The following is a 21,037-nucleotide window of genomic DNA, read 5'->3' on the forward strand; positions in this document are numbered from 1 at the left end:
ATTGTATTATTTTCTTTTTTCTGTGTCAACTTGCTATCAAAAGGAGTTTGAGAATAAAGGAAACTCCTAGTAGGCAGTTGTGAGTGAGTGACACAATTTTCTATGGGATTTAGATGAACCATTGAGTCGTTTTGGGTTAAATCCCGCAGTACCACTCTGTGACCCTTCCACTGGCCAGGTCCATCAAAGATTAAAGGTGAACACAAGGGCAAATCAGTTATAAAGTCAGAAACGCTCATCGTCAACTTCCCACTGTGCTGTTACTGCACAGGCGCACGTACACACACATACACACACACACACACATACACACACACACACACACACACACACACACACACACACACACACACACACACACACACACACACACACACACAATCCACCCTTATCCTTTCTGCAATGGAGGTTGTGACCCCATGTACCAGTACTGAGAAAAGAATGAGGGTGAGGATGCATGACCCTTGAAAGCCATAGCTGATCATTTTCAGTTATGTGTGTTTATAGGCCAGAGATGATGTATCTGAATGTTCAGATGAAGATTTACAAGAGGCCTTTACCTTGATGCATGCATATGGTTAGGTTTCCTTTTCAGCTTACTTCACCAAGAGTTAGATGAGGAGACACTTTGCACAGGGAGTCATAGCATAAGGACTGGAAACAGCTATCCTGGTTCTGTCCAAAGGTAAAACATATGTGTACCAGCAGCTCTAAAGGTCACTAAATAAGAAATTATATCTCATTTGTTCTGCACAAAAATGTTATGATTTTTAAGGGGTTGTGTAAGGGACTATATCTTGGCCGGGCACGGTGACTTCCTGGAGTTTCCATTTTGTCTGGCTACCTCACATTGACAAGAAGACTCCAGAAGTCACTGTGTTTGGCAGGTTGATTTTGTTACCTTTGGACAGGCTAGCTGTTACCCCTATTACCAGTCTTTATGTTTTCTATGCTAAGCTAATGAGTGGCTGGTTTCATACTCACTATACAGATATAAAAGATGTATCGACCTTCTCATCTAACTCAAAAAAAAAGTTCACACTGAAATCTGAAGGAGTGAGGCCCACTGAAACTGTAGGAGGCCAAACATAGGTGGTTCATAATGGGGGACTGATGAGTGACAATAATGTATAAGTCTAAATTAGTCAGAGAGAGAAAGGAAGAAAGACAGAAAAGAAAGTATATGCATGTGTGACTGGCTGAGGGTAGATGCTGGTGATTGACCATTTTACATTTGGTCTCCGCCATCAGAATCTTATTTTTACACTTAAGAGTACAACAAGCATTTACATATGCTGATGTTACTAAGAGACTGTTCTTATTTTGTTCTTGTTGGATTCTGAAATTTAGTCATTTACTCTATTCCCTCTGATGGACTGTAAGTTACAGTTCTCCTGATGCTAGTTTTCACAGCAGTTGAAATGACAGATTGCTTTTCCATTTCACAGTTCATTTTAAATTGCCTGTGAAAGCATTTGGCAACCTAGATGCATATTTGTTTCAAGTTTTCTGGTTTTCTGATAAGACACAGTACAGTCAGTTATGTCATTTTACAGCATTAGAGTGTGTAGTTTTCCATCTTTCTTCATTGACTTGGAAGTGGGTTAATTCCTTTTTTCATTTTTAGATTCTGTTCCAGAAGAAATGACCATGTGAGAGTGCAAAAAGTAGCCTAATCTTCTGAGCCTAAAGAGCTGACAAAGAAAGAAAAAAGTGAAATAAAGCATGAATGAAAGAGAGAATGTGTATGTAGAATTGTTCACTAGATGGCAAATTTCAAGACACAAGGTCACTGATAATAGCGAACCCACAGAGAATTATCAGCCCAACCCTCAGCTCGAAATCGCATTTTATCATCTTTCAGCTCACTGTTTTGATTTTACGGCCTACAACTTTACAGGTCACTCTCATCGTTCTCATCACTGCTGTTTCTAGCCACAGCAGACAGCTGTTTCCAGCAAAAGAAAATTTGGATTAACTCATTGTACACTGCCCGCCCAGTGCTGAACAGCAGACAGACAGCTGGTGAACATACTGTAGCATTTAGAAGCTAAAGACACAGATTGAGTTGCTGGAGACCAAAAAAGAGCTACTAGGAAAATGATTATTGGATTTAATTTGTTGGGTGGACAAAAACATGACTCCCAATGAAGGCCAATGTCACTTAGTGTCAGCTGGATGTGTAAATACACAACTGCTTGCTAGCATGTATGTCAGGACTGTGTTTACAGCTTGTTTCACTGCCCCAAAATATTGCTTTGAATACATTTATAAAGGCAGTTGATGTATATCTGTTTTATCAATTCCACATCAAGATACAGCAAGTGTTCTCCAAAAACAGCAAAATGGAAAGATGAATTTTCAATATTTGGAAAGCTTGGAATTATACATAGATGCCTAATTTGGTATGATGTACATTTACATTTTAATTAAATAAATGGTTTCAGTTTTTACAGTTTTTAGTTTGGGGTGTCACAACCTTAGACGTATTAAACAGCCTGAATGAAGTACAGCTATCTACAAAGAAGTTTAATAGTTCAGACTTCATCTAGTTCACTCCTGAAGTCATGAAGGGCTTAGTGGATCTTAGCAGTGAGTAAGTGGCTCCTCAACTGGAAAAACATTGGCTTATGGTTGTAAAGACCTAATGAAGCATTAGCTCACACTGCCTCTACCCCCATTGCACTCCCCTAGCCAGATGGAGGGACTTTGAGTGAGAAGGAACACAGGAGTCAGACTGATGGTTTGGCCGTCTAATCCGTTATCTCTCCTGCAACCTGTTGCTCCTCAGCGGCTCGGCCCGGCCCCTGCAGCTTCCTCTAGGGTGAGGATTCGCGTTCGCTGACAGCTATCTCCCAGAGCAATTGTTGGTAAACATGACTGAACTGCTTACCCCAACAACAGGTTTCCTCTAACCCTAATCCAGGCCGCAGAGAAGACCCCCCTCTTACCCTTTTGACCCTTTCCTCAGTCCAAACCCCCTCCGCTCCTTATCCTCCTCCGTTGTGGTGGCGGTCGATGAGCTGGTGAGATAAGCCTGGGTGGAATTCCCGTCTGGGTGTTCCTGGGAGTGACCTGGGTGGCAGAGGAGCGTCAATGAAAATCACTCAGCACTCCACTCAATAAGGAACCAGTCTGAGCCATGGCTGCATTTCACATCACTCTTATTTCTTATTTCTATTTTGTCTGGCTTGTTTGTCTCCTTTTTGGTCTACGGTTTTACAGTAGAAAGGGGAAAAGGTCAAAGAGAAAGCAACGCTGACTTAGTTGAGAACCTCTGTGAACTTTTGACAACCTCTAACCTGGGGTAAGACAGTCTTAAAATGTCTTGTTGTGCACAAATCAAGGAATGAGCTTAGTGCTGGAAAAGAGCTTGAAAATGGCACCAAGAATGTGATCTAATGCAAATCCGATTTCTTAGAATTATGAAAAAGAATCATATTCGGGTCAGATTTACTGTATTGCCAGACAAAGTGCTTTTTTGTTACAAAAGAATGCAAACGGCAATAAGCAACAGCCCAGATTTTACGACTAGAGTCATTCATTCTTGTCACTGTTTTGCAAGCATTGTAGACTTCTCCAAGTAAACAAACCTCTCCGATGAGATGTACAACGAGTCGGCCATATTTAACCATGTGTCTAGCACTTCCTTAGAGACCGTGGGTCCACGGTGGAGGGGCCAGTTGTCTGGGAAAGAATGCTAGGGGTCTAGAGTGGCCCGGGTTAGGCAACGGCCTGGCCATTGTGCCCCAGGAGAAGGTAATTAGGAAGTGAAACCTTGACCAGTTGACAGCAGGCTTTGTTCAGGGGCGAGTGGGCCAAGAGAAATGCTTTTGAAAGCTTTTTCACTTTCTTTGCTGAGGCGACCTCAACCCCTTCCTCCAGAAACACGCTGGGGGAGATCATATAAGTTTCTGAAGAAAAATGCATGGGAGGGGGGTTAAGTGGTATTTATTGAAAGAGAAGAAATCTATAGGCAGTGCGTTGTTTGACAAGAGTACCAAACCAAATATACAGTGTACAGTATCTGTTTACCGAAAATGTCATTTCTAATCCACGTTGAACTGAAGTTCCAGTAAATGTATTTATATCCTCACATACTGTACCACATATATACATATTAAATTCTACAAATTCTGGTAATTATGCTAATAATATACCCACATCCTGGGCAGAAATCAACAGTCTGTCCAGTTCAGAGTCCAGTACAACCACCTCTTCTCATGTGCTGCAGCTGCAGTTGGAGCTGCCAGCCAGCCCATAATCAACTCTGCCGTCTACTTTTCCTGTGCTGTACATTTGCTCTCCAGCATTAAACTTGTGGATGAGCCAAAGAACCAGCATCACTGCAGTGAGGGCATCCAACACCAGGAGCCCACGCCTGTCCTGTCCCTGTCGACCCCGGCGCTCTGCTCTCAGCTCCTAATGTGGCAGGAAAAGTGTGAACATGGCTTTGGCAAACTGCAGTTCACTTCACCATCATCACCACGGGCCAGTAAGGGGAAACTTGCACACTCTTGGACAGCTGCTCTACAAGCTCCTGCAAAGGATTAACTCCTTGTACTTCTGAATCCAGCCAGAGGTTTTTAAGTAATAATCCCTGACATATTTTAACATTAAAATATGTGCTTTGTTATGTATTGTAGCTGCTTCGTTACATTTGAGCATGGAAGCTCATTTTTACAACAGTATATGTAACAAAATAATCTAAGGTCAAAGGTCCACTAAATAGCTTAAGTAAATGTACTTATTTTAGATTATTTTGTTACATACTATTTGTCATATGATCTCTGGGATGTGCAGTGCAGAAACATGATTACAATGCTTTTCACCAATTTTATTATGTTAAATGTTATTATCATCCACATTTACTTGCTACTGTAGCAGTCTTCCTCTTTACTGTCATTGCAGGTGCATTGCTAGACTTCTTATATTTACCGGAACAGTGTGAAACAGGCAGCAGGAATGTGCATTGTGTCTCATGTATGCATGAACAATACACATAAATGGGGACCCACTCGTGAAGATATTGTTCCATAGTTCTACTAGTGGTCATTAACTCCAAAGGGCTCCTTAAAAGGTATTTCAATTTAAACATGAAAGTTTCTTCTTGACCTTAACAAAATAATCTACTGTAAGCTTGAATGCTTACTTACTTTAGCTAGTAAGTGGACCTTTGGTCTCATTATTTTGACATAATTAAAGGTTTTACATTTGCTGTGGAATCGGTGACCAAATATTATAGACCAGTTTGTTTGTTAGATTATCCCTGGAATGTGCCATACTGAAGCACAATGGAAATGACTTTCAAACAGTACGTAAAATTAAGAACAGCTTCACAGATTATGAGTTTCTTCCATCTGCATGCCTTGCACCTGAACTGAGGCATTCTTGACTACAACTCTCTTTTCACAAATTTTTAATTTTCTAGAGTAACAACAACAAATCTGCAAAATGTAAAAAAAAATAAAATGGAAGCACAATGGAAAAAACATACAGAACAATGTGGAATAATCATGACTTTAACCTGAAAAGACCTTGACCACAACAAACAGATTCCTCTATGCTTGGGTTTGAGCATTAGCCTTGAAGCTAGTCTATAAAACTCCAGAAAGAAGACGAGAGGAATCTACACGTCCTTTGTTATCCTCTTTGTTCTCTGCCTTATTATGGGAAGTCATTTAGCAGCAACCCTTGGTAGACAGCGGTTTCATCCGACTCAGTCTAAAGGCTTTCCTTCCATATTGGCTTAAACTGAGCAAATTATATGTGTAGATGTTTTCTGAGTGAGTAAACCAACATTAATGGACAAAAGGCAATCAAAGAAAGTCTTGAGTTGCATGCTATGATCCTATGACCCTTGTGATCCTGACAGCTTAGAGAGTCAAAGACAGGAATTAATGCAAGTTAGTGAAAAGCCTGTTGTTAGTAAATGTGTCAACAAAAAAATTTACACATTAAAAAAGACGCAAAACATTTAGGTCTGTACTTAAAAATGAGTAATAAAGGAAGGATGAACGTGGCCTTTTAAATTAAAGGATCAACTGTACTAACACTGGTGTCGATCTTCAAACACGTCTCACCGTTGTGTTTTGGAAAAAAATACATCACCTACTTGAGGTGGTTATTCTTAACATCACTCAGGTTTTATAAACTTGTTAGGGAAAATCTGCAGCTTTACGGGTGGTTTTGCACTGCTTTTGTACATTTACAGTGCTTACGTCTCTTAGAGCAGGTGTCACAAACAGGCTTTTCCAAGTAAATGAAGTCAACTGATTGCTCTTGACTTTCTCCTGGAGACTGCGGAGCTGGGACAGGGATCAGTCCTCTGTGACTGCGGTGATTAAAGTTTTTATGTAGTTGACAGAGGAGCTAGAAAATGCCAAGGGACATTTAGATTAATGATGGCATCCTTGAGGCCAGTATTATGTCACTCTGAATGAGGACTGAAGAGACAGAGGGATGACATTTTTACAGGCCTGGTACTTATAAACACATTTGTGTGTATTTGCAAGGCAATACCTGCCAAACAGAACCAGACACACACACTGTACATATGCATGCACTTCTCAAGCACTTCACCATAACACACTCGCTCTGTGGCTGCTGTTGTATCCTGTAAGTGTGTGTATATGTGTGTGGTGAGTGCCATAGTTGGCTGGTGGGCCAGTGTTTGATGATGAAGTCATCAGTTTAAGTAAACTCCAGATGGCCGGGCAGAAAGTAAAACAAGTGCCATCTGCTTAGATTCAACTGCTGCTCAACTTCTCCCCTCTCCGTCTCCCTGTTTCCCCTCCTCTCTCAGTTGGCACGGCGAAGGACCGGAGTACTCAGAACATTAATGCCATTAGTGAAATGTTTCAGAAGAGGCAGCCAAGCACAATGCATTACATTTGCACTACATTACCACCTAGGGCTACGCTCACTGCTGGTTTGTTCAGTCACAAGGTAATACACAACCTGGAAATCAACTCTGGCATTGATTGTGTTGATAGTGCTATAAAAGTATTTGTATTGCCCCGTGTTGATTGTGTGTAGTCCCAAACAAAAGTTAAATAATACTCTAATTTCCTATCCATCACTTAAAGTAAATAAATATAAATATATAGCCATGTACATAAATCCTGACCTTTAGACACTGATCATTAGAGACACTATAAACTTAACTAGACAATAGTATACTTGACAATTATTTATTTTCTTAAATAAACACCATACATATTAGTAGTTTGACCATTAAGATTCAATACATAATAATACTTATATTCCAAATATGATACTATAAGAAGCTTTCAATGGAATCAGCATAGTGATGACAGGCCATTAAAACAGTTTAGCCAGTTAGGTTAAAAATGTAAAGATGTCAGATGGGTTTAATAAAAACCAGTGTGTTAGATTATGAGATATTTTGTATGCAGACTTGACATTTTGGCCTGACAGTAGCAAAAGAGCGTAGCTCATTGTAATGTCCATAATGTGACTGGTTCATCATCTGTGGAGCATGACAGTGCTTAGTACATTTCATGGCTGTCCATTAGCTTGAGTTAAAGCTGAGCTTTTGTTTCTGATGGATGTGGTAAAGGAGGGATCGAGGGTCACCAAAAGCAATTAGGAATCGTCCTCTGTGGACCATGAATAACCACAGATCATTTTACGGCAATCTGGCAATCTGGTTTTCCCAGATTGTCTTGGAACAAATTACATATTTGGATAGGACAAACAGTATAATTTTATCTATAAAGCCAAGTTTGTTCTTATGGTGGCGCTATGGGAAAGGTGAGTGTCAAAATAATTCAGATTCATATTTTGGTAATATGAATAGCTGTTACACGTTTCTCAAAACATGTAGAATAACAGGGGACATAGACTGAGACATAAGGCTGAATAAAAGTCAGGGTCAAAAGATTTGCTGAAAATGATGCTGTGGTGATACAGATAGAAAGAAAGTCTTTTTGCTTATTTACACAATGTTTTTTAATAAGCAAGCTACTTCCTTGTGAGTGTTGACATGCCCACATTGACAGGCAAGAAGTGGCGGATGCGACGATGCACGATTTCTTCACTTCCATTGAGTCTTACCATCCGTAGCAGGTCACTCAGAGCACGCTAAATACACACTCAGCTCTGCTGCTGAGTGTTTAATGCAGTGCGCTAATTAGTCTGGCATTAACAAATTTTAGTACATGCAAAATCCTATTAATTTCATTCAGTTTAGACCTGCTGATCCACCTCCTGTGTACATGAGACTAAAGCCGCTGCTGTGGCTGAGATATAATCCGATTTGTTTGTTTGTGGTATATTAGTGACATTATAAATACTTGAATTACAGCAGGTTCTTATTACACATTATTTTTCATTTTTCATTTCCCTATCTTTCAGAAGGCCTGCACTAATCTCATAGACATCCATGAAATTAGCTTATTGTTAATATACCCCCAAACTACATGCAAAAAACATATGTACTGATTACACCATTGGATTTGTCTCACTCTAGTTCAGTGGGTCTCAACCTGGGGTCCGAGGACTGCCAGAAAAATGGGGAATATTCTAATTTGACTATTATAAAAGTTAGCCCAAGGATAGAATGTATAAGAAAGACTATTCTGTTCATCTGCTAATCTGCGAGTCTACACTATATACAGTTATGGAATAAGTAAATCTTATCAGGGAACCCTGAGACTACATCTTATCAAATATGAGTCTGCGGCCTGATGTGTATTATTTTGGCAGTCCTTGATACCTATTCAAATATTTCCGTTAATTTTGACAAATGCAAATAAAAACAAGTGAACAGATATGTCAGTAAGAAGTAGGCTATTGCAAGTGTATAAGACAACAGAACAATGTGACCTTTAAAAAAGAAAATGGAAACGGCAAAAATAGAAAATGCAAACCTTGACAGTATGAAAAATGTTTTTTTTAAAGAAAAAAACAATGTATCTGATTACGTCTTTTTTTTCTGTAACTGTAATGGATTACAGTTACATGTAATCCATTACTCCCCAATCCTGCATGTAAATCAACCTGAAAAAAAGGTGGGAAAATGATGATGGGTTTACTTTGGTAGTTTATGGCTGGGTGTATGTTATTGCTCCATGTGATGAATAAGCTAAGGCAGGTTGTGTTTCCCTCCTCCCACTGATGCAGAACTTTCAGCGATGCCCTTCATCTGCCTTAAAAACATTGGACTCTACACATCGGTTAAGCTGTGCGTCCCAGAAGAAAAACAGGACCAATCTCCTTCACCACTGTGTGTTGTAATTAAGCCCACAGCTGGCAGTTCCCATTACGCCATCATGGTGAGCAGGCAGACCTGGTCTGTGGCACTACAGGCCCTCCTCCTCACCTCACCGCCCGCCGCCTTTTTCCTCTCCTCAGCACCTGTACATTGTAAAGAAGCCCAAACAGCCCCGCAGCTAACAGTCTGATGGCTGTGAGAGTGTTTGTTGTGAAACACTTTGCTGTAACACATCATCTCCCCTGCCTCAGCGTACATTTTCACATTCCGCCTCGCTGACTGTTTTAGCTCAGGCCAGGTGGGGAAAAATGTCTACACGTGGTTTTAGGTTCAGTAAAATTCACACCAGCCTTTTATATCTGACAGGAAACTACATGGAAATGTGGCATAATGGAGAACAGGCTAGTGGTGCGACAACTGCTGTGGGGGCGACAAAAATGAGGGCCGCGGCGCAACGAGCGAGGGTTTCATCACATCTGCCCCCACCTCCCCTCCTTGGCTCTTGCTCCCTCTCACTCGTTCCCCTCCCTCTCACTTCACAGGACAAAAACGTTATGTTCGAGCAAGAATTTTAATGTTGTGCCGCTCTGACTTTGCCCACACCACACCAAACGCAGGCCTGTCCCTGTAGGCTAGCTCTCTCCTGGCCAAGATCAGCTGTCTGACCGCAGAGCAGCTTGCTGTAAACACTAGCCAGATTACCACACAGACAACACACACACACACACACACACACACACACAAACACACACACAGCTCTGTAAGAATGATCACGCTGACAAACTTACAAGCAACCATTGTCAACAAAATAATTTGCTTCCAGCTGCATACCATATTGATTTAGATGGAGGCAGTTAGAAAGATTACAACTGGATCAAATAAAAACAGAACATTACCATCCAAATCCATTTCAGACTGTGGGAAGTCTTATGTAACATTTAGGAGAAAAAAACAAATCAAAACGCAGCTCCGGTAATGATGTGCACATGATTGGCAATAGCTGACTATTAAATTTCCCTTCCCAACCCCCCCACCCCCACCCTCAAAACCACTGCAGGTGCTGCAAAAGCACGATTAGAGGTAAAACTGAAAACTGTAACCAACCAAAACATACCGGAGCAGGGTCACAGTTGTTATTGTTCCAAGTGGCGCTGTCAAACATAAAAATGACCATGAATTTTGTTGCTCTGTCTCCCTTTGTTGATGCGTGTTTATGTAAGAGTTTCTGTCAAAACACGGCAAAAAAAAGATAAATGTGGCTAATTAAAAGAACATTTCTTTGGTAGTTGCTGTAATAGATACCTCATTGTGGGGTCTGGGGGCAAAGCTCCCCTTTAACAAATCACGTCCACTGCTCACATTGAATTTGACTGTGGCACTTGATTTTTAAAATCCCGCATCTTGCTTACCACTGCCACACACACACACACACACACACACACAGAGGCACACGTACACACAACCTACATTCAAACGTCTTTGGTGTGTCACATCAGATTTGTGCAAAGGTGAGACTGAGGTTCACACTCTGAACTAAAAGGCTGAACTGATGGAAAGACTGAGTCCATGTGACTCATGGCTCTGAAATGAATTGGACCGAGACACTACAGCATGAGCACACCTGCTGCACCTTCACGCCGCCCGCAGAATGTCCTCTGTGTGTGTGTGTGACTCCTGCTCTGCCGTGTCAAAATGCAACATGTTCCAGCTGACTGCAATTAAACGGTAAACTGGAAATACTTACCATTGATTTAGTTGTACATAAATTGGTCAAAATGTGTTCCAGGGAGGAGCCGGTTACCTCACCGTTCACCACCCAGAGCGGACACACATTTATCTAAGTGGGGGTTTATCAATTTAGCCCCCTTCCCCCTCCTCTCCTCACCTGCTTTTTGTGTCCTCCAAGGTAATGCAAAGAGGATCGGGAAAAACAGCACACACACATCGTAGGCTTCACAATCAATCAAGGAGCGGAGCAGTGAGGCAGAGAGATTCAGAAAAAAGCACAATTTCATAAGTTCTTTTTTTTTAGTCTCTTCTTTATTATTTGACTCTTAAAAATCATAAATCCTCTGGATGGGAGATGGACTGGAGAGCCTCAGTGAGAGATTTATATCCGTTGCCTTTTTCTAATCCAATATCCCCTCCTCTCCAGCCATTCCCAAAATGGTTTGGCTGTGAGGACTCTTGACTGGAGGCTCTGCTGAGGGGAAGCACACACACACACACACACACACACACACACACACACACACACATGTTCACACACCCTGAGTGACCAGAGCAACAAGAGGAATGTAGCGAGTTGCGCCACATCCCAGCTGGACTGACAGTGAGCGCTAGCGGTGTCCTCCTTTCCACCGAGGAGGATGAAAGGACATCAACTCGTCTAAGACACAGAAGGAACGCCTGGAATTAAGAAAAGGGGAAGCTCTCCAACAGGGGCTTGCCTGGGAGACGACCTCGGTTCACTGCTAAAGCAAAGAAGAAGAAGATGGAAAAAAAAGAGAGAGAGAGAGCGCAGAGAACTTCAAAAACACTCCCCACGCCACACCTGTGATCAATTATGATCTTCAAAATTAGAGAGTTACTAACAAAACCCCGGCCTGTAATAATTCATAATTATCAAAAGAGCACTGAGGAGGGAGCTTACAGGGTTCAAACAGGCTTTGGAACAAGTTTGGAGGAGGGAGGAGGTGTTCCAGTACGTACGATGTCCTCAGTGTGGCGTCCCACCTCAGGCTGAGGCCTCCCTTAACCAGAGGGTCAAATGAATCTAATTGCGGTTTAATCGTACACTCATGGTTATTGTCAGTGAAAATATTTGCCTTGTGATGAGAGCTGTGTTATTACAGAACATCGATAATAATCTCCCCCTCCAAAACCTCTTTCAGACTTCCAATTTCTAAAACAAAAACTGCATTGTAAAATAAATAGCGCAGCAATAAACACCTACCCCACCACTGTTTTCCCAGTTGTTTCTGTAGCTGCTAGCGATTGCTCTCTGATATAACACATTTGTGGGTTAATAACATCCATTATCCATTGATCTGAAACAAATGAACGCAAGATATTTTTGTCCAAGAGTTTTCCTATGCATGTCCCTACATGAACTAAGGACATTATTGCTTGGAAAACTCAAATACAAGAAATTCTTTTTTTGCAGGAGGGCCACAGAGGACACAACAATGAGGATGACTCAATGAGGTAAGAATCTCCACATAGAAATCACCTTAAAATGTGATCTTTTTACCTTTATCAGCAGCCTTTATGGTCGTAGAAACAGCTCTTATCTTAACGGGGGATTAAGAGTGATAAAGGTTCAGAACCCTACAATAGTCATCCTAGCTGTTTTCAGCACAATCATAAAGATCAAACTGTTGCAAAGTCTATAATATAAGTGTCTAGATACTGTGCACAGAGCAACAACGCAGGGAGAGATAATATCAGTGTGAAGTGAGATGCTCTACTGATAAAACAATCTCTGCTTATCGCTGCTGCTGCTAAACCTGTCAGAGAATCACAGCAGTAATAATCAGACATGGTCTCACACCACTGGACACTTCTCATACTGCGAGGAGGAGGAAGGGGGGGGGGTTCAAAATGAAACTCCTTTCCAAACAATCCCAGTGCCAGAGAATATCCCAGAGAATACACTCTCCCTGAAAGAAAATAAATGGAATCTCCTGTTTGGGTTAGATCGCTGAGAAAAAATAAAGACAATTTGCTGAAGCTGCTCAATATGCAGCGTGTTAGCACCAGAGTTAATTGGAGGAAAAATGTGAAACGTGAGCCAAAATGGACAGGGATAATTGCTGTTCACTTTGAGCTGCTAGTTCACAGCACTATCGTAAAATAAGGTCTTCTGAATTCAACAAAGGAGCACTGTTTACATGTGATTTCTTATCAGCAGGATCAAGATGAAAGTCATGTCTTAGATCCCCACAGCAGATTGAGTCGTACTTCATGATGTGTGTGTGAAGTCAGAGAACTAGGAATTAGGAAGAAAGTAATAAAACAGCCCAAGTCGAGCTTCTGGGAAAAGGAGGCAAGATTCATTTATTTCTATTCAACACCAAGTTTTCTCAGCTGCAGGGATCTGTAGTTGTCTCTCATGTTACAGTGACATTATACACTATAATACATCATACTTTAATGCTGAAGTTGGATTTCCAGTTTTGCTGAACTCTATGAAAACACTTGTGTGGGCTAATAAATGGCTAAACATTTACATTGGATATGTAAAGCTGTGCTTTTCAGCTCTTAGTCTTCTATGATGACATGATAACATTCCCAAATATCACTGGTGTAGTAGCTTTTGCATGAGAATATAAGTACAACAAAGCCAACTTGGACTTTCCCATGTCTGACTTCCACTTCAGGTCAGCATTTAGGGCCATAGAAAATGTTCGATATAATTTAGTTCCAGGAAGGTATTTTATATTGTTTAAATAGCTTAGAGAATTAAGATTGTAATTACAACATTTATTCTTATAGGCCTGTAACAATAACTACTTTTGTTGGATGATATATTGTCCCAGAAATAATTGCGATCAACACTATTACTGTCATTTTAGGACCATTTTATGCCACTGATACAATGATAAGCATAATAATGCAGGAGCACCCTTTCAAATAGCAATAAACTTTAAATTATTAAGAATATTCAGACATTGCAATTGGAATGTGAAAAAAATATTATAATATCCTAAAACAATAACATCAGACAACCAAAACAATAAATAAAATCAAGGTAACCACAGAAACTCACTACTGAACTAAACGCAATTATTTCTTCAACTTCACAGATCTGATCATTTTTGCTTTTAATATGCTTCCTGTGTCTACAGATGTCTGAAAAATATATATTCTTTTGTATTTATTAATACATTATTAAACATGTGTGCACAGCACTCTTTTTACAGTCTCCAGCTCCACACAGACCCACAAATGCATGCTGAGCTTAACTGCTGGTAAAAAAACTGGGACGAATACTGCAAGAACAGTATATTTCATGTTGCTTAGGGCCCTTGTAGCCACATCAAGGAAGGGTTCCTAAATATAGGCTACACCATTTTCTAATATTCTGATCAGCCTTAATCAACCTTATTATTACACACTCCTTCACTGAACCCTGCACGATAAGCCTGTGTTTTGCCCTGCGAAGAGTATGCCTGCTAACTGAGAGAGTTAAATTATGCAAAGAGGGTCAGGTTGCTCAAACAGTTCGCCTGCAGGGCTGCCAGGGTGAGGTCCGACCGCGGTGGACCCGGTTAGCAGGAGGCCCAATCTGTCTCCCAAAAAACCTTCAGTCCTAGCATGCATCTCATTAAGTTAACAGCTTGCCGTCAGCACGGAGACAGGAAGTCAGAATGTTGTGTCATGATGAATGCTCTCGTGAGCACCGCATGTCATGGATGGAGGTTATACTGAGGTATTCAGAAAGGGGGAGCAGGGGGGTGTGCATTGTGTTGTTGGAATATCATACTCTCTTCTTTCTAATACACCCTTACAATTTACCCAGTTACCTGTAAACATGTAACTCCTAAACAAAGTAATATTACCTTTTTCTTTTTAGTAATTTTTATCTTCTGTTAATTCTGAATCTCAAACATCTCAATCTCCTTGGTGGGCATTGTTGTACTTTACTTGTGGTTTTGTAATTCACTTGTGGCTTTGTACAATATCATACCCAAGGATAAAGATTTATTTGACATTTTCAAATGATGTGTAAGTTTGTACCCACAGTTCTCACTCATCACAGCTGGACACATGCTGTGAACTGTTCCTCTGATTAGGTACATCAAAACAATTGTGAAATGTTCTTTTCAATATCAAGATGCCTTTAGAAATAGTTATGCAATCAGTGTGACAGACCACAGAGTCATGCCTGATAGAGTAGAATTATAAACGAGAGACTACATAATTATTTTATTTGCAATTGGCTTACCCAACACTAACCGGCCTGGAAGTCTTTACTCCATAGCAGCAGTGTTTTATTGGGGGTTGAGGCCGAACCCGCTTGCCTGTCACACTGATACATTTGTTATTGCACTAATTTGCAAACAATACCCCAAGCACTTCATATATAACCATTTTCTGGGATAATTTGATTGCTCAGATGCTTGTCTGGGTCTCCTGTGTCAAAGGTTTCTGCCCCAGTGTGCAATGTACAATATTTCAGCAAAGAAAATAAACCTCATAAAAACTGGGGTCTGTGCCAACAAGTACCCAGATGGTTCATTTAAGAACCATGCAAACAACATTATATGTTTCTTATTGTACATGTTTCATAAAACTGCTAAGGTTACGCCTTAATGCTCTCCATGCGTGTGCACACAGACACATACCACACAACCCCCCCCACACACACACACAAGTGTATTTCAGCTTCATATATAGCCACGTGCAACTTTGTTCACATTAAAAGTAATAATTCATGCAGTTACCACAATATAGTCCATTTGGCAGTTAGCAATGTGTCATATACAGTAGATCCTGAACTTTGTGGCAAAAACCTGGATAAATAAAATATAAATTATAGGTAATGACAAATGTCAGATGAGACAGACATCAGATAACCCAATTATCTTATACAAATATGACAATAAATAAATGACTTTTACAAATATAAAAGACTTGAATAAAAATGTCTAGGTCTTCTTAAGCTATGGTCTTTGTTACCACTACAGTCTTCCTCCTCCTCCTCCTGCCATCTGACAGATCATTATGGACAGTAATTCTTTAAAGGAGAAGAGGAAATACATTTTTAAACACAATGCTTCCCTTGAGCAGGTGTGAATCTTTTACTTCTGAGTAGAAACCTCAAGTTTCACAAGCTGATACTGGAGATGCTAAATCCCCCCAACATCTAGTTTATTTGTCTGAAAAAGGATATATAGTAATAATTACATTGATTTTCAGTTTTATTCTCCCTTAAGGAATGGATTTCTTTCCAGTCTGTTTATTGGTTTCAAGGCATGAAAACAGCAGCAGCGTAATGTGGTTACATCAATTTCAGCTGATAATATAGTCACCATTATAACACATTGACACTAGATCCACAATAAAATGAAGCAGGCAAAACAAAGCAAAGCCAAAAAGAAAAGGAAAGAAAAGAAAAGAAAAGAAAAGTACCACAGAATACTAAAACTGCACGTCTCTCACACATATCCTTTTAGTAGTTTTTCTATGAAGCCAGTTCCTGTAGCCTTCAACTCAAGGATCACAGAATACAAGTTTTACTGACGTGTTCCTTCTGTAAGACAACTACACAGGTACAAACCAATACAGCATCCAGGTTAGCAGGTAATCAATATATTTATAGGTATTTGAATAACACCTGTATCAACTGTCTGGCTGTATTCAGTTTCAGTTCAGTTCAGTTTTATTTGAATAGCACCAAATCATAGCAGAAGTTATCTCAGGATACTTTTCAAATAGAGCAGGTCTAGACTGTACTGTTCTTTACTGTAGAACAAAGCAATTGATCAAATCAGACAGAAGCTAAACGTCCAGCCATGTTTGTCAAACTAATTTATTCATCCAACCACATTCTTACCAGGTGGCGGCGATAATTTACTATGTCATGTTTGCCAACTGTCATTTAACTTAAATAAGGGAAAGAAGAACAAAAATATAAATCTGTTTTGACATTTGACTGTTTACATAAGACATATTCACCTTCTAGCCATCACTTTGCCGCCAAGCTTTGGTTTAAATGGTTGAGGCAGGATGCTGCACCTTGTTGATTTAATTATCTTCTGCCCACTGATGTCATTATTTTTGTTGGAAAAAAAATATCAAAATAGCAGGTGATTATTTATTTTACACAATCATTCTCTAATGGACAAAAGCGACCATCCTAATAAATTCCACGATGACAGGGCACTCCCAAAATGGCCCCTCCCTCTTTCACCATCCCAAACCAAACCAACCCCCAGCTTTGCTCCTCTGGCATCACTCCCGACCCCTGCCAGTCTCTGGGAAACTCCCAGCGTGCTCTCTGTTCCACCAGGAACCGCAGGAAATGAGTCTCAGAGAGCGCTGAAATTTAATAAAAAATAAATGAATGGGGTGTCCCAGGGACAGAGTGAATGAAGAGTAGGAACGAGAGGGAGAGAGAAGTTGGATTTGGTGCCCTGAAGTGGAGGACAGGCAGGAGAGGAGACTGGAAGGGAAAACAAGGTATAATATTTGAACCCATTACTGTGTGTGTTTCTGTACAGTGATGAATCAGAGAAACTAAAACCAGCTGCATTGAGGAGTTCTCGTGAACAAGAATGGCAACACGGATCAACTGGCGGATCATTTAAAACCATCTAACCCTCTCTTTACCCTTTCTTACAATGATCAGTGGGCACGAAGCCTACAAACACAGTACAAACACACAGTCAAACACAATTTGCTCGTGCGCGCCTGTGTGTGTGCACACAGATAGCCACATAGATCCCTTTCTTCCCTCTCCTGACACAATAACTCTCATGCTCTGAATGGAGGGACAAACATTCCAGACATGCCACATGTCGGGGCTGCTGGCGAATCATTAAACTGTGGAAGAGAAACTGCAGGATACCCTCTTTTTCTCCCATGTCTTCTCTAATTACCCTTATACCTTTAATTGATGTTAAACATGAAACAGGTATTAACTTAAAGGGAAGGAGGAAAATGGAAATCTGCAGGGCATTTGGATGTAAGTGGATGCACTTTATGCTCCGACGAGGATATGTGATAACTCTATAAATTAGGGAGGGTATTATCTCCATTCGGCAGCTGACTGCTCGCAGGATTACATCTTACCTCTGGGCCTCCTTGCCAAAAAGAAAAAAAACTTGGAAAAGACATGACACAGAAGCGTAGCAGAAAAACACAAGCTAGAAAAAGAGAAAAACTTTACTCAACAATTCTGAGCTGGTCTCAGAGAGAAAGAGGGGTGATCCTGAAACGCCAGTTGCTGAATATCTACTCAGAGCTCGCATACCCTCAGGGCCCCGGCCCCCCTTTGAAAGCGTGGCCGTCTAAGTGCCTGAAGTGTAACACCAAGCAGTCTATTGAGAGGCAGGTGACGTGCAGAACAAAGGGAGGATTCAGCACCTCAGTGACACAGTGGGAAAGAGATGAGTGATTATTAGCCCCACCGAGGGCCTTGACAGACCATTTAAAGGCAGCTTCCTTTGATTGTGACAGTGTAATTGTTTCACAGATACAATCACGTTGAGCACTTACCTGGGGCAGGGGAAACTGGACTTTCATTAAAGTGTGGGATTGTCTCCAGGCTGCTCTGTAATTGTGCCTGTTGTCTTGTTTTGTGATGTTGTCAGGCTCTGTCCCCCCTCTGCTCTGAGGTAATCTGGAGGTGTGTGTGTGAATGTGTGGGGATTTGCCTGCAGGCTATTTGGAATCTAAAGCAGCATCAGATGCCACACGTAGTATTTAAGTCAAAGTAAAAGTGTTTGAGATGCAATGAAACAATTCTATTTTCACTATTAGCAGATTTCACAGATTATCGTGAAGTGAGGAAACAAAAACTGTCATGGCTCTGCTCCCCTCCTGCTCCCTTTGCTCCTCCCCCTTCCCTGTGTGTCTGAGGGTGCGGCCTCCATTCTCCTCACCTGCTGCCTGCTGTCTCACCTGCTCTCAATCATTCATCATGCTCCAGTCTTCAAGAACCCCGGTCTTCCTCCCATTCATCGCCAGATTGTTTCAGCCTATGTGGTGGTAACTCTCGTGGCTCCCTTCAGTATTTAGTTAAGCAATTCAAGCTCTCTTGTGTTTTCCCTGTGCCTGTCCCCTTGTCTAACCGTTTCTCTCCCGTGCCCCAGGGTCCCTTTGTGCAGTTTGGCTTCCTGTGTCCGCTCACCTGTGCCTCAGTGTCTCCGGTCTCTTCCGCCATCTCACCCACCCGTTCCTGCTGTGGCCGCCCCTCATCCCCCCGTGTGTGTGTGTGTGCGTGGAATAAAACCCCCTTTAAACCTTCCATACTGTCTGGGTGTCTGCTCCTGGGTCCAGTCCTAACACCAGCCCTGTCAGAACAATCTGGCCAGCATGGACCCAGCGGACCCAGACTCTGTCCGAAGCGCACTGGCCTACCAGGGACAACGAGTGGGCCAACACGAGAAGGTCCTCGACGAGATCGTGGCAGCCATCCAAGACCTTCGCGGTAGTGTGGCCGCCCTTGGATCCAAGCTCGATCAGGTCTCCACTCCTCCCACAGCTCCTACCACCGCCACTGAAGCAGCTACTCCCTCTGCCTCCCCAGCCATGCCGCATGCAGCCTCTCCTCCCCCCCCGCCCCGGGAACCACACGTTCCTACACCTGAACGGTATGCTGGGGATTTGGGGGCTTGTGGGCGGTTTCTGCTTCAGTGCTCGCTAGTTTTCCAACAACAGCCGCTTACCTACAGCTCTGATAGCGCCCAAGTGGCTTTTGTGATTAGCCTACTGTCAGGGAAAGCAGCTCAGTGGGCAACCGCCCTGTGGGAGAAGCACTCCCCCATTTGTGATTCCTTCCAGCGATTTTCTGAGGAACTAAGAAAAGTTTTTGATCATCCTGTGCAAGGCAAGGAGGCAGCCAAGCGTTTACTGAATCTTCGTCAGGGATCAGGTTCAGTTGCTGAGTTCTCCGTCGAGTTTAGGATTTTAGCGGCCGAGAGTGGTTGGGATGAGGAGGCGTTACAGACTGTTTTCGTGCATGGGCTGTCTGAGGTTATGAAGGACGAGTTAGCGGCTAGGGATAGCGCTGCTAGCCTCGATGAGCTAATCTCACTAGCGATTAGGCTTGACAACCGGCTTCGTGAGAGACAGCGTGAGAGGAGGGGGCGCCCTCAAGCCTCTCCTTTCCCTGCTCTACCCAGAGCCACCATCTCGGTAGGTCCCCAGTTAGCAGCCCCATCCAAACACCCCTCGAGCCAGATACCCCCCGAGCTCTTAGAGGAGCCGATGCAATTGGGCCGCACCCGCCTCACCCAGGCGGAACGCCAACGCCGGATTAGGTCCGGTTTATGCATTTATTGTGGCCAGCACGGTCACTTCTTGGCTGCCTGCCCCCAGCTGCCAAAAGATTAGGCTCACCAGAGAATGGTGGTACTCTTGTGAGCCAAGTCGCCACTTCCACCTCAACCCCTCTTACTCGCATGCAATTAAATGCGTCCCTTCGCTGGCAGTTAAACTCCATTCCCCTCACAGCTCTGGTCGACTCGGGTGCCGAGGAGAGTTTCATTGACTCAGCATTCGTGCTTCAGGCAAGAATCCCCACTGTCAAACTCCCAGACAACCAACCCGTTAATGCCCTAGACGGAAAACATCTAGCCAACATTACCCGACAAACCGTTCCTCTCACTCTTATCCTTTCTGGTAATCACCGTGAGGAGATCAGTTTGCTGGTCATTTCTTCTCCCAACGCTCCCGTAGTATTAGGTTTTCCCTGGCTTAAACTCCACAACCCGACCCAGGTAACGGCCCCCCTAACCGGCTTTTTGTTCCAGACTCTGCCAGGTCCCAGGTCCTCCAGTGGGCTCATGCCTCAAAGATCTCTTGCCATCCTGGTTACCAGCGGACACTGGACTTCCTTCGGCGGAAGTTTTGGTGGCCTTCGATGGCGAGAGACACAAGAGCTTTTGTGGCCGCCTGTTCTGTCTGTGCCCGCGGAAAATCCTCCCACCAGCCTCCAGCCGGACTATTACACCCCCTTGCCCGTTCCACGTCGCCCTTGGTCCCACATCGCTGTGGACTTTGTTTCCGGACTGCCTACCTCTGAAGGTAATGACACTATTCTCACCATTGTTGATCGTTTTTCTAAGT

This window comes from Dicentrarchus labrax, unplaced genomic scaffold (genome assembly GCF_905237075.1).
Source record: "Dicentrarchus labrax unplaced genomic scaffold, dlabrax2021, whole genome shotgun sequence".
Classification (NCBI taxonomy): Eukaryota; Metazoa; Chordata; class Actinopteri; family Moronidae; genus Dicentrarchus; species Dicentrarchus labrax.